The sequence below is a fragment of the Puma concolor genome, chromosome A2 (genome assembly GCF_028749965.1).
Source record: "Puma concolor isolate L17-30 chromosome A2, mPumCon1.1.hap2, whole genome shotgun sequence".
NCBI classification, from domain to species: domain Eukaryota; kingdom Metazoa; phylum Chordata; class Mammalia; order Carnivora; family Felidae; genus Puma; species Puma concolor.
In genome coordinates this window covers 39,228,324-39,248,269 of record NC_141668.1, presented here as the reverse complement: position 1 = coordinate 39,248,269, position 19,946 = coordinate 39,228,324, and the positions used below count along the sequence as shown (strand labels likewise).

The following is a 19,946-nucleotide window of genomic DNA, read 5'->3' as shown; positions in this document are numbered from 1 at the left end:
TTTACTTGGTATACATGCATTTTCAAATTGGGAGTAGATTTTTTTTTTTTTTTTAACTTGGGTGGAAGCTTTTCACTAGGAAACCAACCTCACACACTTAAAAAAGGCAAGGCCATTTACTGAGAATTTACTATACCTTCATTCATTGTCATTTGAACCTCATTATCAATGCTATGAGGGGGTATAATATTTATTCAAAGAAGATAAATTGTAGGTTCAGTGGGCTAAAAGACTTGTCCAAAGTCACATCACTAAAAAGTGAAAGAGCTAGAGTTATCTCTACATCTTTCTGACTCCAAAGCTCTTCCAGTAACTTCATGCTCATTTTTGAATTCACATAATCTCTTCCAACTCATCTGAGTGCTGGTCTGCTGATTTTCAGGGTATAAAAAAAGCCATACATTACAATGTTGGTTCCAAACTCCTTTTAAAAATAGTCTGTCAAAAAAAAAAATAAAAATAAAAATAGTCTGTCATTAAAAAAATAAAAAATAAAAATAGTTTGTAACTCTTTGCTGCTTGGGTGCTATGTGATTGACTCCTAAAAAGTCAATTTTTAAAAATTAATAATGGAAAAAAGTAGCATCCATAGGTTTGAAGACCTATAAAATTGCTATCACTTGCATTTCCCAAAGTAAATCTGATTTAAAGTATCTGTGCTTTGATGCAACCTTTTTTGCTCAGCAAAAAATGATCTACTTTTAATGAGAACAATAACATTTAAAACACAATGAACACAACAGGAGTGGCAATCAGTAATGACTCTAAGTTTATAAAAATGTACCTTAATTGGGAATTGGTGTGTGTGTGTGTGTGTGTGTGTGTGTGTGTGTGTGTGTGTGTGTATTTACATGGAAAGAGACTACAGGCTCACATATAAAATTAGAGACTAAAACCTCTCAGAAATTGGGATTTTCCAACAGAGGCAGCTAGGTCAGGACAGTCAAACATATCCCTACCAGCTGCCATGGGAGGCCTGAAGATGCTACTTAATGACAGCACAGGATGGCCAAAGATGCAGGCTGGCTTCTTGCATGAGAATAAATAATTGTCACACACAAGTATGACAGATAATTATTCCTGCATGCTTATTAGGGCAAATATTTAAGAAACTAACTAGTAAGGGCTAGCAGAAATCTATCTTCTAAGCACAATATAATACTTTGTTAATGAACAAAGACATTCTTGGTACTTAACACAAGAAATAGAAAATTCAGGGGCACAATGATTAATATTTTAGTGCATGTGTGTGAGGAAACAACCCAAAGCTAGGAAAATATCCCAAAGGACTGAGAGAACAGTATCTGGTGCTCATAAAGGGCTGGGAATAGTGCCTTTTCTCATCAGCAAGACTGGAAAAACCTCGCCATTATTAGGGAACCAATTAGAATACTAAAAATGATCTTTTCTCAGTGGCAGGGAAAAATTACTCCTAGAATAAATGCTGCTCTGATCCTACCTAAAGAAGTTCATAAGCAAGGTGTTAAATAATCAAACAGTTCCTAAGAAATTTAACCTCATGCTAAAGCAACATTCAAAGGTATTTTTAGGAATTAAAAAAAAATCCACTTTTCAAAAGCATAAAATTCACAATCTCTGGCATTCAAGAAAAATTACCAAGCATATAAATAAATAGCAGGAAAATAATGATGCAAATGAGGAGAAAAAAAATCAATAAAAACAGATCCAGGTAAAACATAAATAACAGAATTAACAGTAAAGGGCATTAAAGTAGTTATTGTTACTATATTCTATATATTCAGGAAACTAGAGTAAAGTTTGAACATGTTAATTTCAGACATGAAAGATATCAAATAGATTCAAATTGAACTTCTAGAGATGAAGACTATAATGTGTGACATGAAAATTTACTTAATAGGACCACTGGCAGATTAGACATTTGCAGAGGGTAAGATTACTGAACTTGAATTAGAAATTCTCCAAAAGTAAAACTACAACAGGGGTGCCTGGGTGGCTCAGTCGGTTAAGCGTCCGACCTCGGCTCAGGTCATGATCTCACAGTTTGTGAGTTTGAGCCCCGCGTCGGGCTCTGTGCTGACAGTTCAGAGCCTGGAGCCTGCATTGGATTCTGTGTCTCCCTCTCTGCTCCTCCCCACCCCCTCCTTCAATATAAATAAAAACATTTAAAAAAAATTAAAAAAAACCCCACAACAACAAAAAAGAAAAAGCATCAGTGAACTATAGGATAACTTCCAGTAGCATAATATATATGTAATTACAGATCTCAAAGAGGAGGGAGTAGAAAAAGTAATTGAAGAATAAAGGTGAAAATTTTCAGATTCTATGAAAACTATAAACCTATGTATCAAAAAAGATCAATAGTTCCTATTCACAAGAAACATGAAAGAAAATACACAAAAGTAAATTACAATAAAACTGCTGATAGCCAGGGATAAAGAGAAAATCTTAACAACAGTCAGTGAAAAAAAGACACGTTATATATAGAGAAACAAAGATAGGGATGAGATAAATCTCTTTAGAAATAATACAAGCTAGGAGGGAACCAAGATGGTGGAACAGCATGGAAGTTTTCTGTGTGTCTTGCATCCATGAATTACAGCCAGACCAACACTAAACCATCCTGCACACCTAGAAAACTGATCTGAGGATTAACATAACAATCTGCACAACCTGAACCACAGAACTCAGCAGTACGCGGTGCGGAGAGGTGAACATGGGAGAGAGAACCACGGAGGGCAGGGAACTGCTTTGCGGGTGGAGAGAGGACGGAGATGGGGACAGGGGGGGAATATGGGAAAAGCACCCCTCCCCAAAAGCAGCTGGAGAAAAAGTCGAAAATTGGAAACAGCCGTAGGGACTAAACTAAAAATGGAGAAAGGAGAAAGAGAGGGTTTAAATTCCATTAAGACTGTAAACAAGGGGAGCGCAGAATCTGCAACTCTGCAGTTCGATACCTGGTAGTGCTCTGGTGGGAAGGGCAAACCCCCAGGAGCAGAGCGGGGTCCAGGAGGTTCTTGGGCCACACGGGGAAAAGCAGTTCCACTGCCGGAAGGAACTTTGGTAGAGACTGTTGAGGCCACCTGGTCCCAGCAGACCCCAGAAAATGCCACATTCGCTGGTGCTGGAACATGGTCGTTAAGGGTGAAGCCTGGTGCCAGATGTGGGTTGCGATTTTCCATAATCCTTGAAACACTGCTGCTAAACTGTCTTGTGAACTTTTTCTGGGGCAGCTGGCACCTGGCTGCAGTCTCGGGGCACCGGCAGCAGCATGGTCCCATGAATGTTCCTGGGTGCAGCCGGCATTCGGCCATTGCCCGGTAAGACCCTCTGTAGAGGGGTGGAACGGGTCAAAGCCACAGTCCCTCAGAAGTAAGATGCCAGGGAAAACAGCCACATCTGAGACAAAACTTAGGAGAGAGGTCCTACCTAGGGCTTGGTCACAGACAGAGTAAAAGTGGGGAGTGGACGAAAGCTGAAGACAAAGGATCAGTGGGCGATTGCTGATTGGGGAGAACAGAGTTCTGATACTAGAGACTAGGTAGCTGGGTGATGCCATTTTCACCACTCCCACGCATGCACATACACACCTACGAGGGCCACAACACTCCACCCCAGTAGGCTAGCAGTGCCATCTAGTGAAGAACGGAGCCGTTACACTAAGTCCTGCACAACTGGGCCAACCTAGCTCTTCAAGAACACAAGTCTCACTGCCTGCTTAGTTTATGTACAATAAAGCCCTTCACAGTCTGACTTCTAGGGAAAAACAGTAATTTCAGTCGTATTTCAATCTGTTAGCAGGTCCATGTATTCAATTTTGTTTCTTTCTTCCTTTTTTCTTTTTTTCTCTTTTTCACTTTTCTTTTTCTTGAATACAGAAAGAGAAAAAATTCATTCTTATTTTCAATTGTTATTAAAAATATTTTTTTACTATATTTTTTACTTTTGTGTATTTTTTTTCAAATTCTATTTTACTTCCATCATTTATTTTAGTCTACTTCAGTGTATTCACTTTTTCAAATTTTCAAACAATTTCCTTTTTTTCTTTTTCTTTTTTCTCTTTTCTGTTTCTTTTCTTTTTCTTGAATAAAGAGAAAAAATTCATTTTTTAAATTTTTATTAAAAATATTTTTAATTTTTTCTACTATATTCTGTACTTTTGTGTAACTTTTTTCAAATTCTACCTTACTTCCATCATTTCATTTTAGTTTACTTCAGTGTATTATTCATTTTTTCAAATTTTTAAACGATTTCTTTTTTTTTCTTTTTTCTCCCCCTTTTTTTCTCTAATCTATCAAGCCACTTTCAACACCCAGACCAAAACACACCTAGGATCTAGCATCATTTATTTGATTTTTTGTGTATTTTTAGTTTTTTAATTTTAATATTTTTTTAATTTTAATATTTTTTTAATTTTAATTTTTTCTACTTCATTCATTTTCTCCCTTCAAAATGATGAACGAAGGAATTCACTCAAAAAGAAAGAGCAGGAAGAAACGCCATCCAGGCATTTAGCCAACACAGATACAAGCAAGAGGTCTGAACCAGAATTTAGAATCACGATAAGAATACTAGCTGGAGTAGAAAATAGATTAGAATCCCTTTCTGCAGAAATAAAACAAGTAAAAACTAGTCAGGATGAAATAAAAAATGCTATAACTGAGCTGCAATCACGAATGGATGCCACAGCAGCAAGAATGGATGAGGCAGAACAGAGAATCAGTGATACAGAGGACAAACTTATGGAGAATAATGAAGCACAAAAAAAGAGGGAGATTAAGGCAAAAGAGCACAATTTAAGAATTAGAGAAATCAGTGACTCTTTAAAAGGGAATAACATCAATCATAGGGGTCCCAGAAAAGGAAGAGAGAGAAATAGGGGTAGAAGTGTTATGTGAGCAAATCATAGTGGAAAACTTTCCTAATGTGGGGAAAGGCAAAGACATCAAAATCCAGGAAGCACAGAGATTCAACAAAAACCCATTAGATTCAACAAAAACCGACCATCAACAAGGCATACAGTCAAATTCACAAAATACTAAGGCAAGGAGAAAATCATGAAAGCAGCAAGGGAAAAAAAGTCCTTAACCTACAATGGAAGACAGATCAGGTTTGCACCAGACCTATCCACAGAAACTTGGCAGTCCAGAAAGGACTGGCAGGATATATTCAATGTGCTGAATCAGAAAAATACGCAGCCAAGAATTCTTTATACAGCAAGGCTGTCATTCAAAACAGAAGGAGAGATAAAAAGTTTCCCAGACAAACAAAAATTAAAGGAGTTTGTGACCACTAAACCATCCCTGCAAGAAATTTTAAGGGTCACTCTCTGAGGGGAGAAAAGATGAATATATAAATACATACATACATACATAAATTCATATCTTTCAGTACTCACTGTAAACATCAATGGACTCAATGCTCCAATCAAAAGACACAGGGTAACAGAATGGATAAGAAAACAAGATCCGTCTATATGCTGTTTACAAGAGACCCACTTTAGATCTAAAGACACCTTCAGATTCAAAGTAAGGTATTGGAGAACCATCTATCATGCTAATGGTCCACAAAAGAAAGCTGGAGTAGCCATACTTATATCAGACAAACTAGACTTTAAAATAAAGACTGTATCAAGAGATGCAGAAGGGCATTATATCATAATCAAGGGGTCTACACACCAAGAAGAAATAACAGTTGTAAACATTTATGCAACAAATGTGAGAGCATCCAAATATATAAATCAATTTATCACAAACATAAAGAAACTCATTGATAGTAATACCATAATAGTAGGAGACTTCAACACCACACTGACAGCAATGGACAGATCATCTAATCAAAAAATCAACAAGGAAACAATGGCTTTGAATGACACACTGGACCAGATGGACTTAACAGATATATTCAGAACATTTCATCCTAAAGCAGAAGAATATACATGCCCATGGAATGTTCACCAGAATAGACCATATACTGGGACACAAAACAGCCCTAAGTAAGTACAAAAAGATCGAGATCATACCGTGCATATTCAGACCACAATGCTATGAAACCCGAAATCAACCACAAGAAAAAAATTGGAAAGGTAACAAATACTTGGAGACTGAAGAACATCCTACTAAACAATGAATGGGCTAACCAAGCAGTTAAAGAGGAAGTTAAAAAGTATATGGAAGCCAATGAAAATGATAACACCACAACCCAAAACCTCTGGGACGCAGCAAAGGCAGTCATAAGAGGAAAGTATATACCAATCCAGGCCTTTCTAAAGAAGGAAGAAAGATCTCAGATACACAACCTAACCTTACGCCTTAAGGAGCTGGAAAAAGAACAGCAAATAAAACCCAAAACCAGCAGAAGACAGGAAAGAATAAAGATTAGAGCAGAAATTAATGCTATTGAAACCAAAAAAAACAGAGAACAGACCAATGAAACCAGAAACTGGTTCTTTGAAAGAATTAACAAAATTGAGAAACCACTAGCCAGTTTGATCAAAAAGAAAAAGGACCCAAATAAATAAAATCAAGAATGAAAGAGGAGAGATCACAACACAGCAGAAATAAAAACAATAAGAGAATATTATGAGCAATTATATGCCAATAAAATGGGCAATCTGGAAGAAATGGACAAATTCCTAGAAACATATACACTACCAAAACTGAAACAGGAAGAAATAGAAAATTTGAACATACCCACAACCAATAAGGAAATCGAATTAGTAATCAAAAATCTGCCAAAAAACAAGAGTCCAGGGCCAGACGGCTTTCCAGGGGAATTCTACCAAACATTTAAGGAAGAGTTAACACCTATTCTATTGAAGTTGTTCCAAAAAATAGAAATGGAGGGAAAAATTCCAAACACATTCTATGAAGCCAACATCACCTTGAATGCAAAACCAGACAGAGACCCCAATAAAAGGAGAACTATAGACCAATTTCCCTGATGAACATGGATGCAAAAATCCTCAACAAGATATTAGCCAACTGGATCCAACAATACATTAAAAAAATTATTCACCATGAGCAAATGGGATTTATACCTGGGATGTAGGACTGGTTCAATATCCACAAAACAACTAACGTGACTCATCACATCAATAAAAGAAAGGACAAGAACCATATGATCCTCTCAATAGATGCAGAGAAAGCACTTGACAAAATACAGCATCCTTTCTTGAAAAAAACCCTCAAGAAAGTAGGGACAGAAGGATCATACCTCAAGATCATAAAAGCCATATATGAACAACCCAAAGTTAATAACATCCTCAATGGGGAAAAACTGAGAGCTTTCCCCCTAAGGTCAGGAACAAGACAGGGATGTCCACTCTCACCACTGTTATTCAACACAGTATTGGAAATCTTAGCCTCTGCAATCGGACAACACAAAGAAATAAAAGGCATCCAAATCGGCCGGGAGGAGGTCAAACTTTCACTCTTCGCAGATGACATGATACTCTATATGGAAAACCCAAAAGATTCCACCAAAAAACTGCTACTAGATCTGATCCATGAATTCAGCAAAGTTGCAGGATATAAAATCAACGCACAGAAATTGGTTGCATTCCTATACACCAACAATGAAGCAACAGAAAGAGAAATCAAGGAATCGATCCCATTTAAAATTGCACCAAAAAACATAAAATATCTAGGAATAATTTTAACCAAAGAGGTGAAAGATCTATACACTGAAAGCTATAGAAAGCTTATGAAAGAAATTGAAGAAGACACCAAAAAATGGAAAAATATTCCATGCTCCTGGATAGGAAGAAGAAATATTGTTAAAATGTTGATACTACCCAACGCAATCTACATATATAATGCAATCTCTATCAAAATAACACCAGCATTCTTCACAGAGCTAGAAAAAGTAACCTAAAATTTGTATAGAAACAGAAAAGACCCTGAATGGCCAAAGCAATCTTGAAAAAGAAAACCAAGGCAGGAGGCATCACAATCCCGGACTTCAAGCTATACTAGAAAGCTGTAATCATCAAGACAGTATGGTACTGGCACAAGAATAGACACTCAGATCAATGGAACAGAATAGAGAACCCAGAAATGGTCCCACAAATGTATGGCCAACTAATCTTTGACAAAGCAGGAAAGAATATCCAATGGAATAAAGACAGTCTTTTCAGCAAGTGGTGCTGGGAAAACTGGACAGCAACATGCAGAAGAATGAACATGGACCACTTTCTTACACCATACACAAAAATAAACTCAAAATGGATGAAAGACCTAAATGTAAGACAGGACGCCATCAAAATCCTCGAGGAGAAAGCAAGCAAAAACCTTTGACCTTGGCCGCTGCAACTTCTTACTCAACACATCTCTGGAGGCAAGGGAAACAAAAGCAAAAATGAACTACTGGGACCTCATCAAAATAAAAAGCTTCTGCACAGAGAAGGAAACAATCAGCAAAACTAAAAGGCAACTGACAGAATGGGAGCAGATATTTGCAAACAACATATCAGATACAAGGTTAGTATCCAAAATCTATAAAGAACTGATCAAACTCACACCAAAAAAACAAATAATCCAGTGAGGAAACGGGCAAAAGACATGAATAGGCACTTCTCTAAAGAAGACATCCAGATGGCCAACCGACACATGAAAAAGTGCTCAACGTCACTCATCATCAGGGAAATACAAATCAAAACCACAATGAAATACCACCTCACACCTGTCAGAATGGCTAACATTAACAACTCAGGCAACAACAGATGTTGGCAACGATGCGGAGAAAGAGGGTCTCTTTTGCACTGCTGGTGGGAATGCAAACTGGTGCAGGTACTCTAGAAAACAGTCTGGAGGTCCCTCAAAAAATTAAAAATAGAACTACTCTACAACCCAGCAATTGCACTACTAGGTATTTATCTAAGGGATACAGGTGTGCTGTTTCGAAGGGACACATGCACCCCAATGTTTATAACAGCACTATCAACAATAGCCAAAGTATGGAAAGAGCCCAAATGTCCATCGATGGATGAATGGATAAAGAAGATGTGGTATACACACACACACACACACACACACACACACACACACACACACACACACACACACACACTGGAGTATTACTTGGCAATCAAAAAGAATGAAATCTTTTTGCAACTATGTGGACGGAACTGGAGGGTATTATGCTAAGTGAAATTAGTCAGAGAAAGACAAAAATCATGTGATTTCCCTCATATGAGGACTTTAAGAGACAAAACAGATGAACATAAGGGAAGGGAAACAAAAATAATATAAAAACAGGGAGGGGAACAAAACAGAAGAGACTCATAAATATGGAGAACAAACAGAGGGTCACTGGAGGGGGCGTGGGAAGGGGAATAGGCTAAATGGGTAAGGAGCATTAAGGATTCTACTCCTGAAATAATTGTTGTACTATATGCTAATTTTGGTGTAAATTTTAAAAAATAAAATTAAAAAATAAAAAAGAAATAATACAAGCTAGAAGACCATGGAGTAACACCTTTAGAGTACTGAAAGAACAAAAACAACTATCAATAGAGAACTTTTTACTCACCAAAAATCTTTCAAAAAGAAAGACAAAACAAAGACTTTTCAGAAGCTTAAACAGTTCCCTACTTCTATCAATGCTGCACTAAAGGTTCTAGCCAGTGCTATAAAGCAAGAATGAGTAGTAAGGCATATAGAGTGGAAAAGAATAAAAAAATGGACAGAGAAAATGCTATTGAATCTATAAAAGCCACTATAACTACTTAAGTGAATTAATCAATGTCTGAGAATACAGGATCATAATTTTACCAAAACCAATTTTACTTCTGTGTATGAGAAATGAGTCATCAGAAACTGAAATTTAACATAACATAATTTATAATACCACTGAAACACAGAAGTACTTAGTCATATATATGATAAAAATATGGTAAGATCTGCACACTGAAAATCATAAAATACTGATAAGAAAAATTAAAGACCACCTAAATAAATACAAAGATATACTATGTTCATGGATTGCGAGGTTTAATATTGTTCAAATATGGATTCTCATCGAATTGATATAAAGATTCAGTATAATCCCAATCAATACCACAGTGGGCCTTTAGAAAGTGACAAGCTGATTTTAAAATTCATATGGAAATGCAAAGAACTTGAAATAGTCACAACACCTTACAAAAAGAATAAAGTTGAAGGACTTATACTAGTTGACTTCAAAACTTATTATAAAGCTATGGTAGTCAGGATATTGTGAAACTCAAATAATTATATTGAGGGTAAGAAGTCAAAATGCCACATTCCCCTGCAAAAACAACAGTGACTATGTAATGTAGGATTCCGTTCATAAAATTCCAGAAATGCAAACTTATCTGTAGTAACAGAAAGGTCAGTGGTTGCCTGGGGATGAGGTAGTATGGAGAAGCAAGATGGAGGAAATAAAGAGGGGTACCAGGAAACTTTTGAGAGTGATGGGCATGTCAATTATATTGATTTTGATAATGGTTTACAAGTATAATATATATCAAAACTTATCAAATTATATACTTTAAACATGTACATTTTTTTAATGTCAACTACACCTTAATAAAACTTAAAAAAGACATTATGACAACACTATCATTTATGGAATGGCACTATGTATAGGCTTGATTACATTATCAAATGCATTCCCTACTAGACCCTTGTTGGGTGAACACTATTAATTTTATTTTACATTAAGATCTGCTAAGGTTAAGATATTTATCCCAGGTTTCATGGTGAGAAAATGGTGAAACTGGGATATGAACCCAAGTATCTCTGGTTCTTATTCCTACTGCTCAGACTGATTTGATTTCACAGAGATAATGTACCCAAGTTTGAGGTTATATTTCAAATATAAATAGACATATAAGAATCTGTCAGTTGATAACCAGTGTCCAATGTTTTAACCTATTAAATCTCAACTTAAAAATGCAAATCTAGGTAGTAGAAACCCATTTAATTTCTTATCTCTTAGTTTTTCTACATCCTACCTACACTATCTCTAATATAACTACTAGAGTAATACCTTTAAAATGTTTATTCCTAAAACATTTATTCCTAACACATACCATCCTGTGAATGGTAATATACCTTGAAGTTGAAAGAATTACATATACGTGCAATAATTTTAGTAATAAGAAGAGAAATTATTCAAAAAATAAGACTTTATTTAAGTCTTTATAGTCAGTGTACACAGGAACACTTCTGTGAATACAGGTCAGTATCTACATATATCACCTCTGGTGCAGACTGCAAACAGCTTACCCTGGTATCTGATCTGTGGCACATTTACGATGTGTTGTTAACCCCAACATCTACTGTGCAATGTCATTTTATTCATCCATTTAATCTATTTAGGAACTCCAAGCACATTTAACCTGTAAGAAGCCTTGGTGTCCACTGGCCACAGCAACATTTTTCTAGGTATATCTCCTAAGGTAAGGGAAAAAAAAGCTAAATAAACTATTGGGGGAGGGGTGCCTGGGTGGTTCAGTTGGTTAAGTATCAGGCTCTTGATTTCAGCTCAGGTCATGTCATGACCTCATGGTTCATCAATTTGAGTCCTGCATTGGGTTCTGCGCTGGCTGACAGCATGGAGCCTCCTTGGGACTCTCTCTCTCTCTCCTTCTCTCTCTGCCCCTCCCCTGCTCTCTCTCTGTCAAAAATAAATAAATAATAATTAAAAAAATAATATATTTTAAAAAGTAAATTACTGGGACTACATCAAAATAAAATGCTTTTGTAAAACAAAGGAAACCATCAATAGAACAAAAAGACAACATATTGAATGGAAGAAGATATTTGCAAATGATATACCCAACAAGGCATTTAATTAACATCCAAAATATAAAAATAACACCAAAAAACCCCTAAACAGTGTGGTTTAAAAACAGGCAGAGAACCTGAATAAACATTTTTCCAAGAAGACATACAGATGGCCAATGAGTTCATGAAAAGATTCTCCACATCACTCATCATCAGGAAAATGCAAATCAAAGCCACAATAAGATATTGCTTCACACCTGTTTGAATGCCTAAAATCCAAAAGACAAGAAACAACAAGTGCTGGAGAGGAGGTGGAGGAAAAGGAACCCTCATGTAGTATTGGTGGGAGTGGATATTGGTACAGCCATTGTGGAAAACAGTATGGAGGTTCCTCAAAAAATTAAAAACAGAAAGACCATATGACTCAGTAATTCCACTATCGGGTATTTTCCCAAAGAAAATGAAACACCCATTCGAAAGGATATAGGTACCCTTGTGTTTACTGCAGCATTATTTACAATTTACAATAGTCAAGACATGGAGGCAATGTAAGTGTCTATTGATGGACCAATGGATAAGGAAAATGTGGTATATTATGCAACCTTAAAAAAGGGTGAGATTGTGCCATTTGAGACAACATGGATGGCCCTAGAGGTTATTATGGTAAATGAAAGAAGCCACACCGAGGAAGAGAAATACCGTATGATTTCACTTACAAATAGAATCTTTAAAACTTGAATAAATACACAAAAAGCAGAATCAGACCTATAAATACAGAGAACTGAAGGCTGCCAGAGGGGGCAGGGGGTGAAAGGCTGGGCAAAATGGGTGAAGGGGAGAGGAAGATACAGGTCTCCAGTCATGGTACGAGTAAATCATAGGAGTAAAAGGCAGAGTATAAGGAATACAGTCAGTGATATTGTAAGAGTAATGGAATAGTACAGACGGTAGCTACCCTGGTATAAATTTGCCCAATCACTAAGTTGTACATCTGAAACAAACCTAACTGTGTGTATTGACCATACTCAGAAAAAAAGCTTAGATGTCCAATATCTTACTAACGTACTTTTGTCTATAATGTGATTTTTTGTTTTTAAAATATTTGAAGTATCTGTCTGAAAACCCAAGCGTCAACAATTTGTTAAAATGATAAATAAAAACCAATGTTAGCCAACATCAGGATGCTGGGAATTATTCATGTATAAATTGGCTTTAAAACTCTATGTGTCTCAGTGGCTTACGTCTACCTTATTTACATGGAGTACAAAGGATATTTCTATTAATAATTGGGAATAACAAGAGTATTAGAGGGCTACAACAATAGTCTTCATGAAATCTTCTATTATACCTATGCACTATTTTTTTCCAGAAATTTCTTACTCAATTCTCCTGAAAATCTTCCCATCCCCTGACCACATGCCCACAGGGCATGAAAACTTCAGCTAAGTCCATCAGAGTATCTTTCTTAGACATGGCCTATGCTGAGTTGGGTCACTTGCACTACAGATGGTGCTAAACCAAATTATGTGCAAAGAAAAGAAGCATTTATAAATTGTAAGGAACCCTAGAGTCCAATTACTTGAGGGTGTGAGCAAATGGCCATGTATACTGCTTTATAAAATCTGCTTCCACATACAACTAGATTTTTGAAAAGAACCAATTACAATGGTGTTTTTTTCTTTCCAGTAAGAGAAAGCATTTTAAAGTTTCAAGAACAGTTGGTAGAAGAACAAAAAGTCCAATCCTTTTAAACAGTAAAAATAAGGCTCCTGTTATCTCGAATTATGATACAGAAGCCAGTCCTCCTGTTCGCGTCGTGGGGGGGCAGCGTGACAGCTAAACTACTTGGAAGAGAACTGAACACTTCACCACGACACGCTGTGGGACCTGCCTTTACCCACAGTACGTCCACTTATTGTGGGCACTTTTGCTGCGAAGACTGAAAAGTGTTCAATGTAGGACTGCCATGTAAACACACCCTATTATTCAGAGAGCCATGTTCTCCAGGAGAAAATGGTGAAGAAACGAAGTCCTCCGTGCCCACAGAGAACTGACCCTGTGAATGACCAGCTCGTGTGTCTCACCACAGAATTACTTATAATAGCATTACCTATAACACACTCATTATTCAGCAGTAATAACACTACTGTGACTATTGTTGCCGCCACAGTAACTAATGGCACGTTTACTGATACTGTTTAAACAGTTAACAGATCTGATGAAATCCTCACACTAACTTTAAGAAATGTGCAATGATTTTGTTTTAAAGATAAGGTAACAGAAGTGGAGAGGTATTAGTAAGTTGCCCAAGAGCACGCAGGGGATGAAGTGGCAAAGTAGGATTCACATCAGATCGGCTGAGTACCCTCAAAAAAACGTCTTCAGGCATAAAATCAAAGGTGCTAAATAATTAAAGTGCAGGTTTCCTAGCAAATCTCAATCGACATACCTTGAGAGAGTTTGGGTTTTTTTGGAAAGTGGAGGGGGTGCTACATGGCGATGCTTGGGAAATTTCTCTTCACGTGAATTTCCTAAAATTTACAACAATGGATGATCATCCTGCCTGCTCTTCTCCCAACTTCATCTGCAAACTTGATTCAGGGCCTTCAAATCTCTTAACGCACACTGGTTATCACAATGTGAAGGCCTGAAGGCCATGCATATCGCAGAGAGATTTGTCACTGACAACCCAGCCTGAAGATACCAAACACTCTGAAAAGGTGTTTTATCTTTTGACCTCAGGCAGTCTTTATCCACCTTCAGAGTTTGCTCTGATTTTATTTGCTGGCTGGGCTATTACAATTTTAAAACCATGTTAGAGCTGTATTGCCAGGCAGCAGTTAAAATGTTGCCATCAAAACCATAATGAAGGAGAACTTTCTTCTGCTTTGGAGAAGATGGCGTGGATACACTTTTACCTGTCCCTCCTGCTAAGTGTGACTTTAAAAGCCTCGCTATCAGACTTTAGCCTCTACTACAAAGCTGTAATCATCAAGACAGCATGGTATTGGCACAAAAACAGACACATAGACCAATGGAATGGAGTAGAGACTCCAGAATTGGATCCACAAAAGTATGGCCAACTAATCTTTGACAAAGCAGGAAAGAACATCCAATGGAAAAAAGACAGTCTCTTTAAAAAATGGTGCTGGGAGAACTGGAAAGCAACATGCAGAAGAATGAAACCAGACCGCTTTCTTACACCATTCACAAAAATAAACTCAAAATGGATGAAAGACCTGAATGTGAGACAGGAAACCATCAAAACCCTAGAGGAGAAAGCAGGAAAAAACCTTTCTGATCTCAGCCGCAGAAATTTCTTACTTGACACATCCCCAAAGGCAAGGGTGTTAAAAGCAAAATGAACTATTAGGACCTCATCAAGATAAAAAGCTTCTGCACTGCAAAGGAAACAATCAACAAAACTAAAAGGCAACCAATGGAATGGGAAAAGATATTTGCAAATGACATATTGGACAAAGTCCAGTATCCAAAATCTATAAAGAACCCACCAAACTCCACACCTGAAAAACAAATAATCCAGTGAAGAAATGGGCAGAAGACATGAATAGACACTTCTCTAAAGAAGACATCCAGATGGCCAACAGGCACATGAAAAGATGCTCAACGTTGCTCCTCATCAGGGAAATACAAATCAAAACCACATTCAGATACCACCTCACGCCAGTCAGAGTGGCTAAAATGGACAAATCAGGAGACTATAGATGCTGGCGAGGATGTGGAGAAACGGGAACCCTCTTGCACTGTTGGTGGGAATGCAAACTGGTGCAGCCGCTCTGGAAAACAGTGTGGAGGTTCCTCAAAAAATTAAAAATAGATCTACCCTATGACCCAGCAATAGCACTGCTAGGAATTTACCCAAGGGATACAGGAGTACTGATGCATAGGGGCACTTGTACCCCAATGTTTATAGCAGTACTCTCAACAATAGCCAAATTATGTAAAGAGCCTAAATGTCCATCCACTGATGAATGCATAAAGAAACTGTGGTTTATATACACAATGGAGTACTACGTGGCAATGAGAAAGAATGAAATATGGCCCTTTGTAGCAACATGGATGGAACTGGAGAGTGTTATGCTAAGTGAAATAAGTCATACAGAGAAAGACAGATACCATATGTTTTCACTCTTACATGGATCCTGAGAAACTTAACAGAAGACTATGGGGGAGGGGAAGAAAAAAAAAGTTAGAGAGGGAGGGAGCCAAAGCATAAGAGACTCTTAAAAACTGAGAACAAACTGAGGGTTGATGGGGGATGGGAGGGAGGGGAAGGTGGGTGATGGGCATTGAGGAGAGCACCTGTTGGGATGAGCACTGGGTGTTATATGGAAACCAATCTGATAGTAAATTTCATATTAAAATAAATAAATAAATAAATAAAATTTTAAAAAAACTGAGAATAAACTAAGGGTTGATGGGGGGTGGGAGGGAGGGGAGGGTGGGTGATGGGCATTGAGGAGGGCACCTGTTGGGATGAGCACTGGGTATTGTATGGAAAGCAATTTGACAATAAATTTCATTAAAAAAATAAATAAATAAATAAAAACCTTGCTATCACATATAAAACAGAAGAAGAGTCTGAAGGTGGAGAAAAGAGAGCAATCTGACCAGGGACTTTGGGACCTGAGGGACATAATATTTAGTTCTCTGGGATTTCTTTCTGTTTCAGATATCCCACACCTGGAGTTGGAGAAGCTGGCCACCCTGAAACACCAATAATTACAAACAAAAATCCCCCAAAAAAGCCTACACTCTTTGGCCAAAGGATCAGGAAAGGGGCAGTTTACCAGGACAAAACTTTCAGTCATAACTGGTCTAGTCCAGTTGAACACCATAAAAAACTGTGGCCTCACCCACAGCAATGCAGAGCTGAGACTGGCACTCTCACGAAGCTGTGCACAGGTGCCCTAATACCTCTCTGAGATAAAGCCAAATAGGGACCAGGTGCTTTCCCGCTCAATGGTCAGTGTTGAAGACAATATGGGGAATGCGAATTTCTATGTCAGGCCATAATGACATAACACCCACCCCCTTCTGCTGCCAAGTGGTATCCCATAAAGCCAGCTGAAACAATAAGTTTAAGTAAGATGCAGAGTCTTATAAAATCAGGATGTCCAGACTTCAGCTGAAAGTCACTTATCATAACAAGAACCAGGAAGATCTCAAATTGAATGAAAAAGGACTGAATCAGTGTCAACATTGAGATAAAAGAATGTTAGAATTATCTGGCACAGCTTATGCAAAAATTAACTCAAAACGGTTCAAAGACTTAAATGTAAAATATAAAACTAAAACTTTTAGGAAGAAAACCTAGGAGATAAACTTTAGGATATAGGGCTAGATAAAATAATGCTTAGATTTGACATCACAAGAATGATCCATACAAGGAAAAACTGACCAAGTGAACTTCATCAATATTAAATTTTTTTTGCAGAAGACCTTGTTAAGAGGATGAGGAAACAAGCTATAGAAAGGGAAAAAATATAAACCACATTCTCAATAAAGGACTAGTATCTAAAATATACAAAGAACCCTCAAAATTCAACAGTCAAAAACAATCCAGTTAGAAAATCAGAAAAAGACATGAAGAAGCATTTCACAGAAGAGGATATATAGGAGACAAATAATTCTAAGAAAAAATGTTCAGCATCACTAGCCATTAGGGGAATACAAATTAAAATCACAGTAAGATATTACTACCTATCTAACAGAATACATCACCCAACAACAAAAAAATGGCAACACCAAATGTTGAAGAGGATGCTGAGAAATTGGATCATTCATACATTGCGTATATGAGAATGTAAAATGATACCGTCACCATGGAAAACAGTTTGGCAGTTTCTTTAAATACCAAACATGCAACTACTATACAATTCAAGAACAATGCTTCTAGGAATTTATCCTAGAGAAACGAAGACTTATGTTTACATAAAAACCAGCACAGAAACATTTATAGCAGCTCTGTTCATAATAGCCAAAATGTGAAAACAACCCAGGTGTCCTTCACCTGAGCAATACTGAGCAATAATAAAGAACAAACCAAATATGTTTATATATTTATGTATTTATGTGTGTACACACACATACACACACACATATATATATATATATATATATATATATATATATATATATACCTGGATGTATCTCCAGAGAATTATGTGGAGTTAGAAAAAAAGCCTATTACATGATTACATGTATAAATGATTATATTTATACAACATGCTGGAAATGCCAAAATTATAAAAATTGAGAAGATTTGTGATTATCAGGGTTAAGGAAGGGGTGGAAATGGGAAGGAAGTGGGTTTGGCTATAAAAAAGCAACATGAGGGATCCGTAGGGTGATGGAAATATTCTGTGTCTTGACTATATCAATGTCAATATCCTAGCTGTGATACTGTCCTATAGTTCTCTAAAATGTTACCATTGTGGAAACTGGGTAAAAGCTCTGTAATATTTCTTACAACTCTGTAATAATTCTTACAACTGCATGTGTATAAGTATCACAGAATAAAAAAGGTTAATGAAAAAAAACCATGAAAGAAGGGACACATGTCAGTCGGTTAAGTGTCTCTTGATTTTGGCTCAGGTCATGATCTCATGGTTTATGGGATTGAGCCCCATTTGGGGCTCTGCGCTGATGGCGTGGAGCCTGCATGGGATTCTCTTTCTCCCCCTCTCTCTCTGCCCCTCCCTGCACACACACAAGCAAATACATGTGTACAAACTCTCTCTCAAAATAAACATTAAAAAAAGAAACAACATGAAAGAACAAAATAAAAAAAATTCAATATAAAAAACCCCAAGCGGGGCGCCTGGGTGGCGCAGTCGGTTAAGCGTCCGACTGCAGCCAGGTCACGATCTCGCGGTCCGTGAGTTCGAGCCCCGCGTCAGGCTCTGGGCTGATGGCTCAGAGCCTGGAGCCTGTTTTGGATTCTGTGTCTCCCTCTCTCTCTGCCCCTCCCCCGTTCATGCTCTGTCTCTCTCTGTCCCAAAAATAAATAAACGATGAAAAACAAACAAACAAACAAACAAACAAAAAAAACCCCAAGCCAGGCGTCTGGGTGGCTCAGTCAGTTAAGTGGCCAACTTTGGCTTATGTCATGATCATGCGATTCTGGAGTTGGAGCCCCCCGTCAGGCTCTGTGCTAACAGCTCAGAGCCTGGAGCCTGCTTTGGATTTGTGGGTATCCTTCTCTCACTGCCCCTTTCCTATTGTGTTCTCTCTCTCAAAATAAATAGACATTAAAAAAAAAACAAAACCCAAACCTTCAAACCAAAAATAAACTCCAGTAGTATTAAGCAACAACACGTTTTGAGCCTCTACTACGGACCAAGTAGTGCACTTGGTAATACACGAAGTAATACACTAAGCTAACGCGATGAGGTAGGTACTATTTTCCACATGAAACTGAGAAAACAATCACTTGCTCCTGTTTGTTTAAATGAGGCAGTACAGCTAGTGCATGTATTAGGAAGTTTTTCATACTATCTCAAACTTAGTTTGTTAAAAGAAAGAGTTTAACTTTATTTCCCAAACTCACAGCTTGGTTTCCTTAGGTGAATCTCAGCTCTGAAAGCAGAGAAAATAAAATTTAACGTAAGGTGGCCATCCTGAAACAGTCAGGAGAACTTGGTAGGAGAGTCAGGGCAGACTTTTTATCTTTTTAAGTAAAAGTAAAAATTAATTTCATCAAGGGCTAGGCAACAGTCTTAAGACAAGGTTCTATAATGGAGGATTTATAAAAATAATGGCTAAAAGCTGACATTTTTGTCAATATATATATGAAAACTACTGCATCTACTGCCATTTCTGATGTTTTGAAGACTATTCTTCATCAGACCTAAAAAAAAAACAAAACATTCTTGGTCAACTGAATTTGAGTTTTATTTATTTTTTTAATTTTATTTTTATTTTTTTATTTTTTTTCAATATATGAAATTGTCAAATTGGTTTCCATACAACCCCCAGTGCTCATCCCAAAAGGTGCCCTCCTCAATACCTATCACCCACCCTCTCCTCCCTCCCACCCCCTGTCAACCCTCAGTTTGTTCTCAGTTTTTAAGAGTCTCTTATGCTTTGGCTCTCTCCCACTCTAACCTCTTTTTTTTTTTTTTTCCTTCCCCACCCCCATGGGTTTCTGTTAAGTTTCTCAGGATCCACATAAGAGTGAAACCATATGGT

The 19,946-nt window shown here is 37.4% G+C and overlaps 1 protein-coding gene across 4 annotated transcripts in view; it reads right to left on the bottom strand.

Annotated features, from left to right (window-relative positions):
* Positions 1-19,946, bottom strand: part of DOCK4 (dedicator of cytokinesis 4) — a 434,929-nt gene that overhangs the window by 92,074 nt on the left and 322,909 nt on the right. The gene's annotated exons all lie outside the window — the stretch shown is intronic.